Consider the following 18,957-nt stretch of genomic DNA (forward strand, 5'->3'; position numbering starts at 1 on the left):
AACAGAAAAACAGTCGAACAGTATTAGGCATAAAAGTATAAAGCAATTAAACTTATTATGTTTAGAAAAATCAAAGACGAGCTTGGAAGTATCCGCAGTAAACAGAACACTATAAAATGATTTTGCCAAGAGAACTTCTAAAAATGAAAAATACAATAACCAAAATTAAGAATTCAATGAATGGATTCATCAGTACATTACACACAACTAAAAAGATAATTAGTAAATGTGAGGGAAAATCAGAAGAAAGTGTCCAGGATCTGTCTCCAAGGATTTCTCATATTCCTACATGGTCCAAGCCTTTTGAGCAAAGGACATGTGAAGTCTTTTGCAGCTAGACATAGCATGTCCCTCCAGAGAGATCTATAGTCATACCTCCCCAGACACATCCCACAGTAGTAAAGACAAAGCTGTCTCCTTTCCCTTCCTGGAGACATTTCCTTACATTTCAAGATAATAAGTGTTAAGGCACCTTCCCCATCTCACCGAGGGTAGACCTGCCTACATCCTAGGGTAACGATCTCTCTGGAGGGAAGGATGTGCAGATGTGTCAGCAACCCTTAAGTGCTCATGTTTCTGAATTTTGGAATTCCTTTCCTGTGATGCACTGAACTGTATGTATGCACAGGTATCACCTCACCCTCATCACCTCACCCTGTGGGAATAAGGGCGTGGGGAACTCATGCAAGATATTGCTGGCTGTTTTTGCTGTAATAAATTGCATCTCTGATCCAGGGGTCTTGGGTCTTGTCAGTACATATTTAAACGTGCATTTATGCATGTATAAAAAACTGTTGACAGGCTAACTTACTAGTCTAAAAGCAGGGCAAAATCTAAGATCCTTCATGGTTTCTGACTTAAATGCATACACAGAAAGATAAAGAAAACAGGTGCAAAATATAATAAGTTAGAAGACATGGAAGATACAGCAAGAAATTCTAACAGAAATTAAACAGAAATCTAGTTCCAGAAAGAGGAGAAACTGGGGCAAAACGAATACTTAAAAAGATAACAGCTGGGGGGCGCCTGGGTGGCGCAGTCGTTAGGCGTCTGCCTTTGGCTCAGGGAATGATCCCGGCATTGCGGGATCGAGCCCCACATCGGGCTCCTCCCCTGGGAGCCTGCTTCTTCCTCTCCCACTCCGCCTGCTGTGTTCCCTCTCTCGCTGGCTGTCTCTATCTCTGTCAAATAAATAAATAAATAAATCTTAAAAAAAAAAAAAAAAAAGATAACAGCTGGGATGTTTCCAGAATCAAAGACACTAATCTTCAGATTCAAGAAAGCAAACAAATTCTGAGCAGGATAGATAAAAAAGAAATCCACATCAAAATATATCATTGTGCAACCTTTGAATAGAAAATTGATTTCAGCAAAAATGAAAACAGAAGATATTAGAATGATATTTTCCATGTGCTGATAGAAAATAACCTAGAACTCTTTTGCCAGCAAAAATATTCTTCAAAAATGGAGACTGAACCATATTCTTTAAAAGTATGAATTTTGTGATATATGAATTACAACTCAGGAAAGCTGTTACTTTTAAAACTGACTATAACAAAAGCAACAGAATAATAAGTGTTGAGGATGCAGAGAAATTAGAGCCCTCATACATTGCTGTTGAGAGTATAAAATGGTGCAGCTGTGTTGGAAAAGTCTGGCAGTACTTCAAAAGATTAAACAGAGAGCAATTTCACTCCTAGATATATACTCAAAAGAATGGAAAACATGGATTCAAACAAATACTTGTACCTGAATGTTCATAGAGGCATTATTCATAATAGCCAAAAAGTAGAAACAACCCAAATGGCCATCCACTGACAAATGGAAAAATAAAACATGTGTATCCCTGCAATGAAATATTATTTGGTCATATAAAGGAATACAGTACTGATTCATGCTACAATAATGATGAACCTTGAAATATGCTAAGGGAAAGAAGCCAGTCACAAAAAACCATATATGGTATGATTCCCTTTATGTGAAATGTGCAGAATAAACAAAGGTGAATAAAGAAAGTAGGTTAGTGACTGCCTGGGGGTGGGGGTGGTGATCAGATTGGGGGGTGACGGCAAGGGGTGTGGAGGTTCTCTTTGGGTTGAGGAAAATATTCTGAAATCAAACATGACAACGGCTACACAAGTCTATGAATGTAGTAAGAGCCACTGAGTTGTACTCTTTAAATGAGTGAATTTCATGTTTTGTGAATTATATCTCAAAGTTGTTATTTAAAAAATCAAGGTGATAAAAACATATCAGATCATCAAAACCAACAGTTTGCTACCAGCAACTCTCATTAAATGAGATTCTGAAGGAGGTACTTAAGGTAGTAGAAAAGTGAGCCTACCTGGAAGTTCTCAGATGATGGCTAGACTGAAGGAAGTCAAAAAAACGGTAAATATGTGGCCAAATCTATGAAAGCCTTGACTGCACGAAGCAACAATAATAATGTCTTGTAGGGCTAAAATAATTGTTAAAATACCCAACAGTAATGACACATAAGTGAGGTAAAGAGAGTTAATGTGCTCCAAGGCCTCTGTGTTGTGAGGGGTGTATGGTGTTATTTAGCTTTAGACTTTGAGAGGACAAATACACATGAGGCACTTTCTAGGCACCTACTGAAGAATAAAAGTAGAGTAACTTAAAACTGTTGATTTTGGCTCAGGTCATGATCTCAGAGTGGTGGAATGGAGCCCTGCCTCGGACTCCATGCTCAGCGGGAAGTCTACTTGAGATTCTCTCCCTCTCCCTCTCCCCCTGCTCACATGCTCTCTCCCTCTCAAATAAATAAATCTTTAAGAAAAGCTATAAAAAAGGAGAAAAAAGGAAAAATATAATACAAAGTACAAAATAAGTTAGATTTAAACCTAATTATTTGTTACAATAAATATAAACTGACCAATTACTTTGACTGAAAAGATTATCAATCTGAACTTAAAAAATGAAATTTAACTACTATATTTTCTGTTTGTCAGAGACATGTCTAAAACACTAGGTATACAGAAAGGTTTAAAGTAAGATGAAAAAAATATGTTAAAACTCACGAGAAAGCTGGATTGCTATATTAATATCAGACAAAATAGATTTTTAAGACAGAAAGCCTTCCTAGAGATAAAGAGGGTCATTGTATAATGATAAAGAATTCAATTCACCAGAAAGATATAACAACTTTAAATCCATACGGCCCATAAAGTAACTGCAAAATACATGAAGCAAAACTGATAGAATTACGACAAACAGAAAACGACATTATAGATTTAAAATTAGCTCTCAGTAATTGGTAGAACAAGTAACTAAACAATCAGTAACAACCCAGAAGATCTGAATAACACAATCTTTACAACTACAAAACGTGCATTCTTCTCAAAAACAGATGCTTACAGAAGCTGACCATGTACTAGGCCATAAGGCAAGTCTCAACAATTTCAACGGATTGAAGTCATAAGATGTTCTCCATCCAAATGTAATTATGCCAGAAATCAACAATAAAAAGATAACCGGAAAAAGTAACTGTTTTAGTATCCATTGATGATTCATGCCTGAAGAAATAATAGTATGACTGTAAACAGTAGGATTGTGTAATGATGGCTTTCAGAGCCCCATCCATCATTCTTTGCAGTTGGCACCATCATTCAGTAGTTGGCATACAACTGTAAAGAACTTTCCTTCTCCCCTATTTGCTTTTTATCAGTAAGGATTCTTAATGTATTTGGTGGGTTGTAATCCATTACTGTCATTATTTTCATGCTCAAATGCTTTCATATTTGATTAGTGCAAATGGAGCTCCTTAAAGCTGGCTCCTGTATTCTTATTTTTAATTGTGCTAAAATACATGTAATATAAAATCTACCATCTTAATCATTTTTAAGCATACGGTTCAGTGGAATAAAGTATATTCACATTGTTGTGCAACCAACTGCCAGAACTTTTTCACCTTGCAAAACTGAAACTCAATACCTGTTCAACAATAACTCTCCACTTCCCCTTTCCCCAGCCCCTGACAATCACCATTCTTTCTGTTTCTATGAATTTGACTACTTTAGTGGACCCATACAGTATTTGTCTTTTTGTGACTGGCTTGTTTCACTTAGTATATTGTCTTCAAGGTTTATTCATGCGGTAGCATGTGTCAGAATTTCCTTCCTTTTTAAAGCTTAGTGATATTCCATTGTATGGATCTAACACATTTTGTTTATCCATTCTTCTGTCCATGGACATTTGGGTTGCTTCCACTTTTTGGTTATTGTGAATAACGTTGCTGTGAACTTGTGTGTACAAATATCTCTGAAACCCTGCTTTCAATTCTTTTGGATGTATATCCTGAAGTGGAATTCTTGGATCCTATGGTAATTTTATTATTTTTAATTTTTGAGGAATAGCTATACTATGTTCTACAGTGGCTGCACCATTCTATGTTCCCACCCACAGTGCACAATTTCTCCACATCCTCACCAACACTTGTTATTTTCTGTTTTGTTTTGTTTTTTATAGTAACCATCCTAACAAGTGTGACATGATATCTTGTGTTCTTAATTTGCATTTCTCTAATAAATTAGAGATGTTGAGCCATCTTTTCATGTGCTTTTTGGTCACCTGTGTATCTTCTTTGACAAAATGTCCATTCAAATCCTTTGCCCACTTTTAATTGGGTTGTTATTTGTTTGTTTTAAGGAACTATAGGAGTTCTTCATTTTGGAATGGGGAGGGGAGCATGAGGGAGGCAATACAAAGTGGTATGAGGAAACTTTTAGGAGAGATGAATATGTTTATGAACCTGACTGTAGTGATGATATCTCCTATCAAAACCGACCAAATTATACACTTAACAGGGGCACCTGGATGGCTCAGTTGGTTGAGCAACTGACTCTTGACTTTGGCTCAGGTCATGATCTCTGGGTCACAGGATCCAGCCCCATGTCGGACTCCATGGTTAGGAAGGAGTCTGCTTGGGATTCTCTCCCTCTCCCTCTGCCACCATCCCACCCCACCCCTGCAAAAGACTGTACACTCTACATATATGCAATTTATTGTAGATCAATAAAGCTGCTTTAAAAAACACAAAACCCGAAGGCATCTAAAAGACTGAAAAGTTTTGGGGAAATTTTATTTCACTTTAGCCCTCAACAACTAAAGACAGATGACTAAACCAACAATTGTAAGAATACAAAGTAACTAATAAAGAATTTGGAAGTTTTCCTTCATTTCCTATGCTCTGAAACAATGTACTTAGCACTGGGATTATGTGGACTTGAAAAATTTTCAATAGATTTTCTCTGTGAAACCATTTAGAGCTAGTGTTTTTTTGTGTCCAATGGGACAGTTCTTTCATAACCTTATTCTATGAAAATTGAGTTATTTAACTTCGAATCTTTGCTGGCGTCAATTTTGGTAAACTGTATTTTCCTAAATAATTTTCCATTTCATTTGAATTTTCAAATTCATTTAACACAGAAGTATGCAAATTAATATCATTAAAAATTTTTCCCACTTGTCATTTGTTATTTTATATTTGTGATTTCTCCCAATGTTCTTAACTTAGCTATTAGTTTACCTGGTTTGTTAAATGGTTTAAGATCTAAGATTGTGATTTCTCAATCAGATGTTTCTCTGTTCTCCAGCTCACTAACCTCTGCTTGAATCTTTATTGTTTATTCTCTTGTGCTTTATTTTTTTTGTTTTACTTTGTTCTTTTTCTAACTTTCTAAGTTTGGAATTTATTTCATTTATTTTCCTTCCTAAATTGACAATGTGTGTAAGGAGATAAATTTCCCCCCAACCACTACTTTATATGTATCTTATAGAAGCTGATGTTGTGTTTTCATTTAATTTTCAGGAATCCTTTATTTCAATTTGTAGTTCCCTTGCATCCAATAGTTCTTTAACTGAGGATTTAATTTTCCATATGGACTGGTCTTTTGCTTTTTTAAAATTTCATTTTAAATTTCTAGTTTTGTTGTATAGTGGTAAGGACTGTAACATTTCTACTTTATGGAAACTACTAATCTTTTCCTTGCAACCTAACATATGAACTATTTTTTATGAATGTAAATGTATACTTAAGAAGAAGATAATGGGGCGCCTAGGTGGTTCAGTCAGATAAGCGTCCAATTCTTGGTTTCGGCTCAGGTCATGATCTCAGGGTCCTGAGATCAAGCCCCGACTCAGTCTCTGTGTTCAGTTCGGAGACTGCCTGTCCCTCTCCCACTGCTCTTCCCCGTGCCCCCGATCCCTCCTCCCTCTACTCGAGTTAAAAAAAAAAAAAAAGATTATTGTACTAATCCTGCAACTTTTCCAAAGATTTTTAATTTTTCAAAGTAAAAAAAAAAAAAAAAAAAGAAATATAGGAATCTCCACATTTAGAAATAAACACACTTATAAACAAACTGTACATCAAATAAGATATCACAACGGGTACTGGAATATATTTGGAACAGAACAATAATGAAAGTCCATATATAAAAATATGATATGCAACTAAGGAGGTAGTGACCAGGAAATGTACAGCCATAATTGTTAGAAAAGAAGGCAGAAAGTTAATCAGCAGAAAGCATCTATCTTAAGTAATTAGAAAATGTAAAACAAAGCCTGATGAGAATAGAAAGGAGACAGTTATAAACAACTAAAAATAATAAACAAATGATAGAGAGGATCAATAAGCTAAAAGTTTGTTCTGTGAAAAGACCAAAAACAAGAGAAAAGACACAAATCAGTACAGGACTGAAAGAAGAGACTTAACTACATATACCATAGACATTAAAATATCATGGGGCGCCTGGGTGGCACAGCGGTTAAGCGTCTGCCTTTGGCTCAGGGCGTGATCCCGGCGTTATGGGATCGAGCCCCACATCAGGCTCTTCCGCTATGAGCCTGCTTCTTCCTCTCCCACTCCCCCTGCTTGTGTTCCCTCTCTCGCTGGCTGTCTCTGTTTCTGTCGAATAAATAAATAAAATCTTTAAAAAATAAAATAAAATAAAATAAAATAAAATAAAATAAAATAAAATATCATAATATATCCTGAACAACATTGTGCCAATAAACTTTAAAATTTAGATGAAATGGACAAACTTTTTAAAAATTAACATATCGAAGTCACTCAAAAAGAAACAGAAGGGGCACCTGGGTGGCTCTGTTGGTTAAGTGTCTGCCTTCAGCACAGGTCATGATCCTGGAGTCCCAGGATCAAGCCCCACATCAGGCTCCCTGGTCAGCGGGAAGTCTGCTTCTCCTTCTCACTCACCCTCTGCTCTCTCTCAAATAGATAAATAAAACCTTAAAAAAAAAAAAAAAGGAACAAAAACCTGTAGCCTTATAACCACTTAAAGGAAATATCTATGGTTAAGACTTGCTCTGCCAGACACAAAAAGACTTAATAAAAACTTTAAAACCTTAGCAGTGATGGGGCACCTGGGTAGCTTAGTCAGTTGAGTGTCTGACTCACTCTTGATTTTGGTTCTGGTCATGATCTCAGGGTCGTGAAATTGAGCCCCACATCAGGCTCTGCACTGAGCATGGAGCCTGCTTGAGATTTTCTCTCTCCCTCTCCCTTTGCCCCCCTCCCTCCTTATAAAAAAAAATTAGCGGTGACGATGTAAGGACAGGCAGGAAGACCAGTGGAAGAGTAAAATGACCCAGAAACAAACCCATACACAGATAATTTATAACAATTTATGACATTTATCACTGCAGTACACTAGAGAATGAGTCTTTTTGGTAGTTGGTGCTGGGACACTGGATACCTACATGGAAAAGAAATGAAGTTTAAACCCTACTTCATTCACTCCATACACATAAATCACTTTCAAGGGATCTGCAGATTTAAATGTAAAGGGCAAAACAATAAAGTTTCTGGGGGCGCCTGAGTGGCTCAGTCAGTTAAACATCTGCCTTTGGCTCAGGTCATGATCCCAGGACTCTGGGATCAAGCCCCACGTCAGGCTCCCTGCTCACCAGGAAGTTTGCTTGTCCCTCTCCCTCTGCCATTTTCCCCCATGTGTGCATGCATTCGTGCGCGCGCTCTCTCTCTCTCAAATAAATAAATAAATAAATGAAACCTTTTTTAAAAAAAAATAAAGTTTCTAGAGAAGAATACAGAATAACTTCATAACTTCTGAGAGATTTCTCAGGTAAGATACAAAAAGCACTAACAAAAAAGACTGTAAAATTGAATTACATTTTAATTTAAGAATCTTTTATGTGACAAATAGCCTAAAACAGCACCAAGACTTTTGATACAACTGAATATAAAGAAAAGCAAGGTAATGACTACACAAAAGTCAGGATAATGGTTATCTTTGGGGTGGAGGATGAGACGGGGCAGACACGGGGCCTCTGAGGGTGTTAGCTATGTGCTTGCTATTTCTTACTAGAGACATAGGTACAGGGGTATTTGCTTTGATAAATAGGTCATTAAGCTATTTTGGGGGTCCCCAGAGACCGCCCCCTCACGCTCAGTGATTCACTAGAACAAGTTACAGGACTCAGCATATAGTACTACTCACAGCTAAGATTTGGTACAGCAACAGAGAGCAGGGACACAGACCAGACCGGCAAGAGGAAAAGACCTAACAGGCAGAGCCTGTAGGACTCTGTGCTCACTGCCTCCCATGAGAGCTCACTCTCTCTCAGGGAAGATGCACCATTTCTGCCCCAGGAAACTCAACATCTAGGGTTTTTACTGGGGCTGATCACAAAGGAACCCTCTACCCACCAAGAATTTAGACTATCAGAATGAAAGCAGATGTTAGTGTCCCAGGCGGCAAAACAACCATATTGGCTTATGAAAGCTTTCAAAAGCCAAGTTCCCATTCACCAACCAAGAACCAATCTTGCACGCAGGTCTTTCTAAAGATAAGTCTCAGGACTACTATGTTAACTCATTCTTGCACAGCTTATATAGATGTTTTTTGCACTTTACGACATTTCACAATAAAAGATGTTTAAAAATGGTAGATTACAATATATGAAATCTATGTTTAAAAGTCACAGAGACGACATTTGCAATATATATAACTGACAAATAAGTAGCGTATGGGATATTTAAATAATTCCTACCAAATAATGAGATAAAGGCAAGACAGCTGCAAAGAAAGACAGAAAACTTGAACAGACACTTTAAAAATAAGGAAATAGTCCATAAACACAACAAGGCGCTCAACCTCACTAATAATCCAGGGAATTAAAACCACAAGAAAATACTACTACATATATACCTACTAAATAGGCAAAAATTACAACACGATATCAAATAGCAAGACTGTGGGGCAACGGAGAGTCTCACACGCTGATGGCAGGGAGTGCAGCCACTTCTGAAAAACAACTGGGCCTTATATAGGAAAGTAAAAGGTACACACACTCTTTGGCCCAGCAGTTCTCTGAGTTACATATACAAACTTACAAACACGTGCACCAGGACATATGGACAAGAACATTCACAACAACATCAACAGCCAAAACCTGAAAACAATCCAAATGCCATCAAAAGCAGGGTGGGTAAAAATAAACAAAAAAACCCAGGACGGATAAACTGTGGCACAAACACACAAAGGAATATTCTACAGCAATAATATAAATTTTTATTAAAAATTACTTTAAAATTTTAAAAAATCCTGTATCCACCATATGGAAGAATTTTACAAACATAATGTTGAACCAAACAACTCAAAGTAGAATACATATACTCTAGATCTCAAAACCAGGTAAAACTGAACTACATTACTTATGGATGCATACACAGGGTACACTATGAAGATAAGAAAATTATCGTAAAAATCAGAATAGTTCTCTCTAGTGTGGGGAGGAGGTTATGATGAGGGAAGCCATACACCTGGGACACCAGGAATGTCCTGTTTCTTGACCTGTTTGATGGTTATGTGTAACTATAATTTTATAATCTTTATGTTTATATAATTTTAATGTATAAACTTTATAATTTTTAAAACTTTGTAATTTCTAAGTAATTATTCTTTAAATTGTGTGTGTGTGTGTGTGTGTGTGTGTGTGTGTGTATACTATGTACTTCCTAAGATACTATGTATCTTCTTTCTCAAAAAATTTCTTTGAGAGGGGCACTGGGTGGTTCAGTCAGTTAAGTGGTTAAGCATATGACTCTTGGTTTCAGCTCAGGTCTTGATCTCAGGGTTGTGAGATGGAGCCCCAAATCAGGCTCTGCACTCAGCTCAGAGTCTGCTTAGGATTCTCTCTCCCCCACCCCACCACCCGCCCACCTCCCTTTGCCCCTCCCCCCATGCATGAGCTCTTTCTCTCTAAATAAAATCTTTTAAAAAAATTTATTTGAGAAACAAAAGTTAGCAAAAACAAATAATTAGTATAAAGACATACAAAGAATACCCAAGTTTCCATGAACAAATGATCAGAGTATAAACACAGTTCACCAGAATACACAGACAATAAACTTACAAAAAAACATTTTCCTTTCTAATAATTAACAGCACGAAGCAACACTGCATACCTATTAAACCAAGAAAAGTGGCAATACTGTGATAATTTATAAGATAAATGACAACCATGAAGACTGAGTAGCTACATGGGATAACTTAATATTGGAAAAACAAAAAAGTAAATTACAAGCACATTATGCTAAGAAATCTGTATAGCTAAAATTTGGAAAGGACTCGTGACAAAGGAAAATAGCTGATGTGGTTGAAACACAGGATTATGGCTGCAATATTTTCCTTGATATTGTGAATGGGTTTCATTAAGATACAGGAATTTTTAAACAAAGTAAATTCAATAGTTCCTTGCAATTTTAAACAACAAAGTCCATACGTCATAACCCCAAGACCTTTCACAAGCTAACTTCAGCGTGTATCAGGCACTATGCTGGGCACTGGAGTAGAGACGGGCAAGACATAATTACTCCCCTCAATGAGCTTCTAGGCTGGCAGGAAATGGACATGTCAACAAATAATCACAACTTAATGAAGTAAGTCCCACAAAAAAAAGTCTCTTCTTAAAAGTCTCTGACTTCCCACAGAAACAGACCCATAAATACAGAGAACAAACTGATGGTTGTCAGAGAGGAGGGGTCAGAGGATGGGCAAAATGGGTAAAGGGGAATGGGAGGTACAGGCTTCTAGTTATGGAATGAGTAAATCACAGGGATGAAAGGTACAGTGCAGGGACTACAGTCAATGGCATTGTCGTAATTTTGGGTGGTGACAGGTGGTAGCTACACTTGCAGTAAGCACCGCATAAAGTCTACAGTTGTCAAATCACTATGTCGTACACCTGAAACGAATGTAACATTGTGTGTCAAATATACTTCAATTTAAAAAAATGGGCCAGTGTGGAGTGGGGGCGAGTCTATAGCTTCCCAGGTAAAGAGAAAAATCATAGAGAAGCTTTCAAAAGAATACTGAATTGGATCTTGAAGGACAGGTGAAAGCTTCCAGACAAGGTGGAGGTGTGAAGGGTAGTCCATGCAGCATTGTGCCAAGTCTGAGATAGAACAGCAGGTGCTTGGAGAAGGAGACTGCTTAAAGACCTGGCAATGGAGACCCACTAGGGCTTTTAGCATTTAGTTCCCAAGAGTACTCTGCAATTACCTTGGGCCTCTTTGTTCTATCCTTTCTTTCCTCCCTTAAAAGAAGTATATAAAAGTATATACAGAGAATATGTTAGAATAAGTATATATTTAGTTAAAATTAGTATTAAAAATACGTTTAAATTTTATATATCATATATTTCTTTTACTTTAAATATTTCAAACATACAAAGAAAAAATGATACCCATGTACTCACCAATCAAACTGAAGGAGTCAACTCTCTTTCAAAGGCATAAAATGTTTCAGATATATTAAAATCGCACTCACTCCTCTTATCTCCTTTTGCCCCCTCCCTCATGGATAATACCGACTACCCCAAAGTGGATGAATATGATTTCTCTGCATATTGGTCTTTCACTACACATCTAACACTATGGGCTTTGCCCAGTTTTTAAACTCTGGGTTTCCTTATCAGTAAAATGAAGGCAGTAGCTACGTCTTCCAGTTACTGGATTAGAAATAGAACATATATGGTGGCTATCATGGTGACCGGCACTGAAGAGAACTCAAGACCCAGAAAGTTCGTTCCCACTTAGTAGACTATAAGATACTTTCCAACAGCAGCCTTGCTTACAAAATATTGGTTCATTTGGTTCTAGTTACATTCCCCATAGGCAATACTTCTGCCTCTCTTTCTTCCCAATTTCTGACCTTTACGCCAGTCTCTGCCATTACTGCCCCTTAACCCTGACAGGAACACTGAAACGCTACTTATCTACACTGGTGGCACTAGGGGCTGGCAGGTGCCTGGTCCATCTCAGGCCATTAAACGTCAAAGTGCTGAGTAACCCGAGGGCAGGTGAGGGGTATGGGAGAAAGTCTGGTGTGGAAGATGCCTTGGAGTCAGGCAGCTCTTTCAACACAAGGACAACCTCTTGGTGCTTCAGATTCTCCTTGTCAAAAATCAGGAGAATTTTACCTACTTCTCTGGGTAACGGTGATAACAGAACCCTTACTATGTACCAAGTACGCTTTGAACCATTTATTGCATGTATTAAGCCACTTAATCCTAACAAAACCTCCAGGATGTAGAAGAGATCATTTACCCCGTATGACAGAAGGAAATCGAGGCAATGAGTTTAAACGACGAGTGGACAGTCACTGCGCTAGTACGTGGGAGAGCCGGGATTCGACCCAGGAAATGTGGTGCAGTCTGTGCTCTTAACCACTCCCCTTCGCGGACGTACTGTGGAGCTACACTTGTAACATAATGGGCCCCAAGCACGTGGCACACAGTACACCCAAAACACAGTAGCCCTGCACGCAACCGTGGAAGGGCGCAGGAAGAGTACCGAGTTTTGGTCTTCAGGGGGGAGGTGGGGAGTGCCAGAGGGCTGGGCTGGGTTCACGGTAGGCACCGGAGTACACGAACAAGAACAGAATGGGTGCTGGGCCGGCTCTTCCACCAACGTCCAGGGCAACCCTGGCTCCACCCCCGGGCCTCTGTTTGCGGGTCTGCGAACATGCGTTCTTTTCTGCTCTCCTCTCAGACTACTGGCCGTGACAGAGGAGGGCTCCGCGGGCCTAGCCGAACCGGGCCGGGCAACGGAGGAACCGGCAAGCCTTCCTCTCCGGCCCCGCGACCGGGCCGCCGGGAGCTGGCCTGGGCAGGGCCAGGACTCGGGCCCGTCCGCCCGTATGTCCGAGCGCGCCGCACTCACCTGTCCCGCAGGCTCGCAGCGGGCGGAACCCCGGTCCAAACTCCCCGCGCCGCCTCCGCCGCCCCCCACGCCGAGCGCCAGCTCACTTCGCGCCGGAAATCGGGCGATCCCGATTGGCTGCTTCCTGAGGAAGCCGACCAGTGCCGTCGCCCCGTGGCACCTGTCCCCGCCCCCGGGGCCTGCTGGGGCGGGCTGTTCCCAACGCCCAATCAGAGTCCGGAAGTCGAGGTCACATGACCACGGTTGCCCGCCGGGCTTCCGGCGCTCTCCGGAGCTTTGCTTTGTCTGTATCTTAGTGTGTGCGGAGGCTTTAAATACAGGCTCCTGAAACCGAGCTGTGGCGGGAGTGAAAAACCCCGGGGTTTGAGAGGAGCCTGAGACTTGACAGTTTCCACAGGCCAGGCCGAGGCTCTTGCCCGCTGTCGCTGTGAGGCTTTGGCGGATTCTCCGCTCCACGTGCTTGTAACGCTGGCCTCTGCCCCACCGGAACTCCCATGCGCGAGCGACTGTAAATTGTCATTGACGGGGAAAGGGTTTGCAAACTCAGATGCCTCGGGGAACGTGTGCAGTACCCGAGTGAGAAGCCACGCTGCTGTTCCGGCTGATTGTTGCCACGCGGGACCGTGGGCCTTAAGATGCCCGATGTTCTTTTCCTTCCCTCCCTTCCCCCTTCCTCTTTTCCTCCTTCCCTCCCTTTCTACCTTCTTTCCTTTCTCTAAGAAAAATTGAAAATGTGTTTATGTGTGAAATCTGCCGGTTTTAAAATGCTACAAAAATAACACACTGCAGTCAAACAAAACACTGGAAAAAAGCAAAAGCAGGTTAAAACAACAAAATGGCCAAGTATTAGGATAGAGACAAAGTACAAGGTGTGGAAAATCTACCGAAAGAGAAAGCTCCTAACACTCGGACTCAAAGGGTGCTACCAAGAATCGTCTCAGAACTCAATGAGGGGTGACACTCAGCAGAAATCGCCTGGGCCACAGGCTGCCTGAATTCTTGAGCTTTTTACTCTATTGTCCTTCACGTTTCCGCCTTCCCTAGTGCCAGGCATTACTATGCTCTTGAGAACTTTCTCACCCGGCGCATAGGGCGTTAGACTTGCACATCGGTGGCAAAAACGATAGGAACGCTGCATTGATGTTTTGGGAGCACCCAGGAGGGACACATACACAGATTGGCAGCGTTAGGTAAGACTCTGAGAGATGAGTAAGAGGTATGATTTGGAGGCAAAGTCCAGGAAACAGGAAAGACCACAGTAAGGAAATGTCAGGAAAATGAGCGAGAGAGAGATGACACGAGAGGAAATGGGGACCAGATCTCAGTTTGGGCTTCACCCTAAATATAAATGGCAATTGTTGGGGGATCCGGGAACAAGTGGGATAGGGAGAGCCTTGTTCACTAATTTTAAGTAAAATCAATGATTTTACATATATGTGTACATATATGTATCTCCAACACCCAAATCAGGGTATATACCATTTCCAGCACCAGGTAGGATTCCCTTGGGGAGCTTCCCATCTCACTGTGTCCCCAGCTGGTATCACACAGTGTACACTCCTCCATATCTGCCTTTTTGGCTCAACATAATGTCTGTGAGCTTCATTTATATTTTGTGTACCAGTGACTCATTCTTTTTATTACTATGTAATGTAAGAAAATTCGTGAAAACTTTGAAATGGTCCCCAAAATATTACTTCTTGTCCAGTGAAAAATACGGTGTTGTCTAGCACACCCTCGGGGATATCTGATTCTATGTGGGCTCTACACCTTTCATTGTCTTGGATATAAAAACAACTCTCAAAAAACGGTTCTTGTCTAGAAAAATGCAAATTGTGTCCAGTGGAGTGCATTTAATTATTGTCGATTCCATCAGCCCTGCCAATTTTTCATCTCTTTGTAAAATATTTTATTTTTTCTCATTTAACTACAGTATATATGTGCGGTACTTTGAATTTTCCTTTGAATCAGTTGTAGTATCTTTCTGGATCTCAATTAAATAGTTAAATAAAACCTTTGACATGTGTTTATTTTATATCTTTATAAGAATCGTGATTATACTTGATTTTAAAAATTATTCTTTAACACCAATATGCTATTGTATGAGCATGCCACCATTTATTTATCCATTCATCTACAGATGAACATTTGAGTTTTTTCCCCTTAGCTATTATAAATAAAGCTGCTATGGACATTTTTGTGTAGGTCTTTTGTGATTGTATGCATTACTTTTTCTTGGGTAAACAGTATCTAGGAATGGGATTTCTGGGCTATAGGGTTAAGTGTATATTTAACTTTGGTAGAAACAGTCGGTTTCCAAAGTGGTTATATCATTTTATACTACCACTAACACTGTGTGAGTGTCCCATTATCTGCATCCTGGCCAACACTGAAATCGCCAATCCTTTTTGTTTTAGCTGTTCTGCAGGGTGTTAATAGTATCTCATTGTTGTTTTTGTTTTGTTTTTAAAAATATTTTATTTATTTATTTGACAGAGAGAGCGAGCATGACCAGGGGGGAGGAGCAAGGGGAGAGGGAGAAGCAGGCTCCCTGCTTTGCAGGGAGCCTGATGTGGGACCGTCCTGGGATCATGACCTGAGCTGAAGGCAGCCACTTAACACCCAGGCGCCCTCACTGTTGTTTAATTAACCTTAGAGGGTTTTCAGGAGGGAAGTAAGTTGAATACATTTTAGAAAGCTCTTTTTGGTTGTTATGTGGAGAATGACATTTGCATACCAGCGCTCACAGCAGTGTCCTTGATTATGGCCAAAAGGTGGAAACAAACCAGGAGTCCATTGGCAGATCAATGGATAAACAAGTGTGTTCCATACATGCAATGGAGTATGATTCAGTCTTACAAAGGAATGAAATTCTGACACATGTAACAATATGAACCCTGAAGACAGTAAGCTAAATGCAGTCAACCAGGTACAAAAGGACCATTATTGTAAGATTCCACTCATATCAGGTACCCAGAATTCAGAGATGAAAAGTGAAATGGTGGATGTAATGGGGTATAATGAGGAGTTACTGTCTAACAGGTAGAATTTATGTTTGGGATGATGGAAAAGTTCTGGAGATGGTTGTTGGGGATGGTTGCACAACACTGTGAATGGAATTAATATCACTGAACTCTGTAGGTAAAATGGTGAATGGTAAATTTTATGTCATATACACTTTCACATGCGTGAACACACAGACACATGAGCCTGGTATTCTGGGTCTGAGAACTGGCTCCTGTCTCAATTGTACCTGCAAAATTTTAATTTATGCAAATGACTGAATGAGGACACAGAAAGAAGATTTTATTACTTAGTGTTTCCCGAAAGGAGGAGGCACACCGCACAGGGCCATGTGGGGAATAACAGGTTTGGTCAGGATGCAGAAAGGAGCAAGGGAAAGCCTAAGCCAGAGCCCTTATTGGGGTGTGTGCAGGCAAGGCAGGCCAGGGCAGGGAAAACGGCTTAGGATTGGCTAGTGTGAATAATCCTGGTGGGCTTTGGGGCATAGGGGCTGTTCCCAGATGTCTAGTACCTGGCCCTGAATGGATTTCATCCAGGGGAAACACTGGCATGGTGTGTGTGAGTCAGATAAGGAGGTGGCTGTGGTTATGGACTGGAGATTGGAGGCGGGGTTTGTAATATGACTTTCTGTGCTTGAAAAAGCAGGATCACAGACTAGCTATTCATTTGGCTGTGTGGTTGAGAGATGTCAAAAGGACAATTACAGAATTGAAAAAAAACACAGAACAGTTGGCCCTGTGGCTATCTAGCATCATTTCAAGGAAACTTTTGGGTGACGATAGTGGAGACTTTCAGGAAGTAGGGCCTAAGTCGCTCCATACAACACAGGAAACGTGTCACTATGAGCGTGAACTGGAGGAACAGGTGAAGTATATGGAGTCCTTCTAGGCCAGCCCATAACTAGGCTTTCCATTTATACAGACTTTGCCGGAAGAACACTGGAAATTTTTGGAGGCTCTAACATTTTGGTCGAATTTGTAAAGTGTATTAAAAACACGAGTTTGACAGTAATGTCTTGGTGTATTTCTCAGGTCAATTTGTACCCTCAGGTCAGGTGTATTTCTCGGCAGTTATGCTGCTGGAGGGTATGAGCTGATATTTATAAAAGCACAATGGATCTGGAAAGTCACAGACTCAAGGTCTGTGAGAGCCTCTATTTCCAGGAAAGCCCAGTGTGTAACCAGTTATTTGTTGTTTTAATAGTGTATAGCATGAGGCTAAGAGATAGTTTCTTGTATCACAAGCACTTGGGCAACTTATGGCCATCCTAAGTAGTCTAGAAACTCCAGGAGGCATAAGAAGAGGTTGCCAAAGACTACAGTGAAGGAGTTTCTGAGGACACTAATGGGAGTGCCTGTTGATTTTAATTTGGAAGTAAAATCTGTAAATGAGGAATATGTCACCACCAGCCCCAAAAGGACCAAAAGGACTTATGTGTCCGCAAGGAGTGTATCAAATGAGTCTCCTTGGAGAATGATGTCATCAGTCACAGCATACCTGTGCTCCTGGTGGACACGGTGCAGATCTTTCTGTACAGGCTGTATGCGGTGGCAAAGCTGTTGAGGTGCCCCATTCCTGGAAAAGGCGTGTTGGGTCCCTTCAGGGTGAAGGCAAAATGCAGCTGACAGGCTGTTGGAACAGGCACTCGATATAACATATTAGCCACATTTATAAGAGCAGAATATAAACCTATTATTGACTGGATAGATTCAGGAATCTTCATAGTATTAGCTATTGGGTATTTAAATACCCAGTGGATGGGAACAGAGCATTAATGGGACCCAAATGGATGGGGCCAGAGCACTAATGTAATCCACCATGAATCACCTGTTATGGACTGATTCTGAGTGTCCTTCTAAAATTGATATGTGGAAGCCCCAACTCCTGCTGTGACTGGATTTGGAGATAAGGCCTTGATAAAGACAACTGAGATTCAACGAGGTCCTAAGGGCAGGCCCCTAATCCAAGAGGACTTGTGGCTTTATAAGAAGAGAGAGAGAGATTTCCCTTTCTCTGCACCACCAGACGGAACGCCACGTGAGGACACAGTGAGAGGCCTACAAGCCAGGAAGAGAGGTCTGACCAGAAACTGAATCAGCCAACACATTGATCCTGGACTTCCCAGGTTTCACAACTGTGAGAAAATCAATTCCTGCTGCTTACGTCACCCAGTCTGTGGTATCTGGTTCTGACAACCCAAGCTAACTAATACAGCACCCTTTATTTTGTCCAGGTTTAGAAACAGGTGAAACTGGGCTGTCAAATGGAGAAGCAGCAGGGATAATCACCCCTTCGTTAATTAGGTTTTATATAATAAGTTTTAATCCTCGAAGGCCCTGTTTTAGCTTACATTGGGCCATAATAGCTATTTTAACTAAGGGGTCCGTGGAGTCCCATTGTATCAAGCCAATTCGTAAATGCCAAAGATTTAGTTTTAATTTATTATTCATTGTGCTATAGAGTGTGTGTGCCCAATATGGGATATTTTTAGGACAATGGGTATTATGACTATGGGAAATTTAGGCAAAGCTATAGTTAAAGTGAGACATTCCTACTTTTTTTCCCTCTATCTTATATTTAGTTACTTTCTTAAGATTATAGCAGGCACGATGTTTAAATTTAGTGGAATCTCTAGATATAACTAAAATTTGAGCCCCAGTATTAAGACCATGAAGTTGCGTCAATTGGTGCATTTTAGCAAATGCTAAAGT

The 18,957-nt window shown here is 40.3% G+C and overlaps 1 protein-coding gene across 1 annotated transcript in view; it reads right to left on the minus strand.

Annotated features, from left to right (window-relative positions):
• Nucleotides 1-13,419, minus strand: part of BLM (BLM RecQ like helicase) — an 85,861-nt gene extending 72,442 nt beyond the window's left edge. Inside the window, exon 1 of the mRNA XM_026510506.4 lies at nt 13,223-13,419. The gene's annotated coding sequence lies outside the window, so the exon portion shown is untranslated. The remainder of the gene's footprint in view (nt 1-13,222) is intronic.
• Nucleotides 13,420-18,957: the final 5,538 nt, after the last annotated feature.

The sequence above is a fragment of the Ursus arctos genome, unplaced genomic scaffold, assembly GCF_023065955.2.
Source record: "Ursus arctos isolate Adak ecotype North America unplaced genomic scaffold, UrsArc2.0 scaffold_28, whole genome shotgun sequence".
Lineage (NCBI taxonomy): Eukaryota > Metazoa > Chordata > Mammalia > Carnivora > Ursidae > Ursus > Ursus arctos.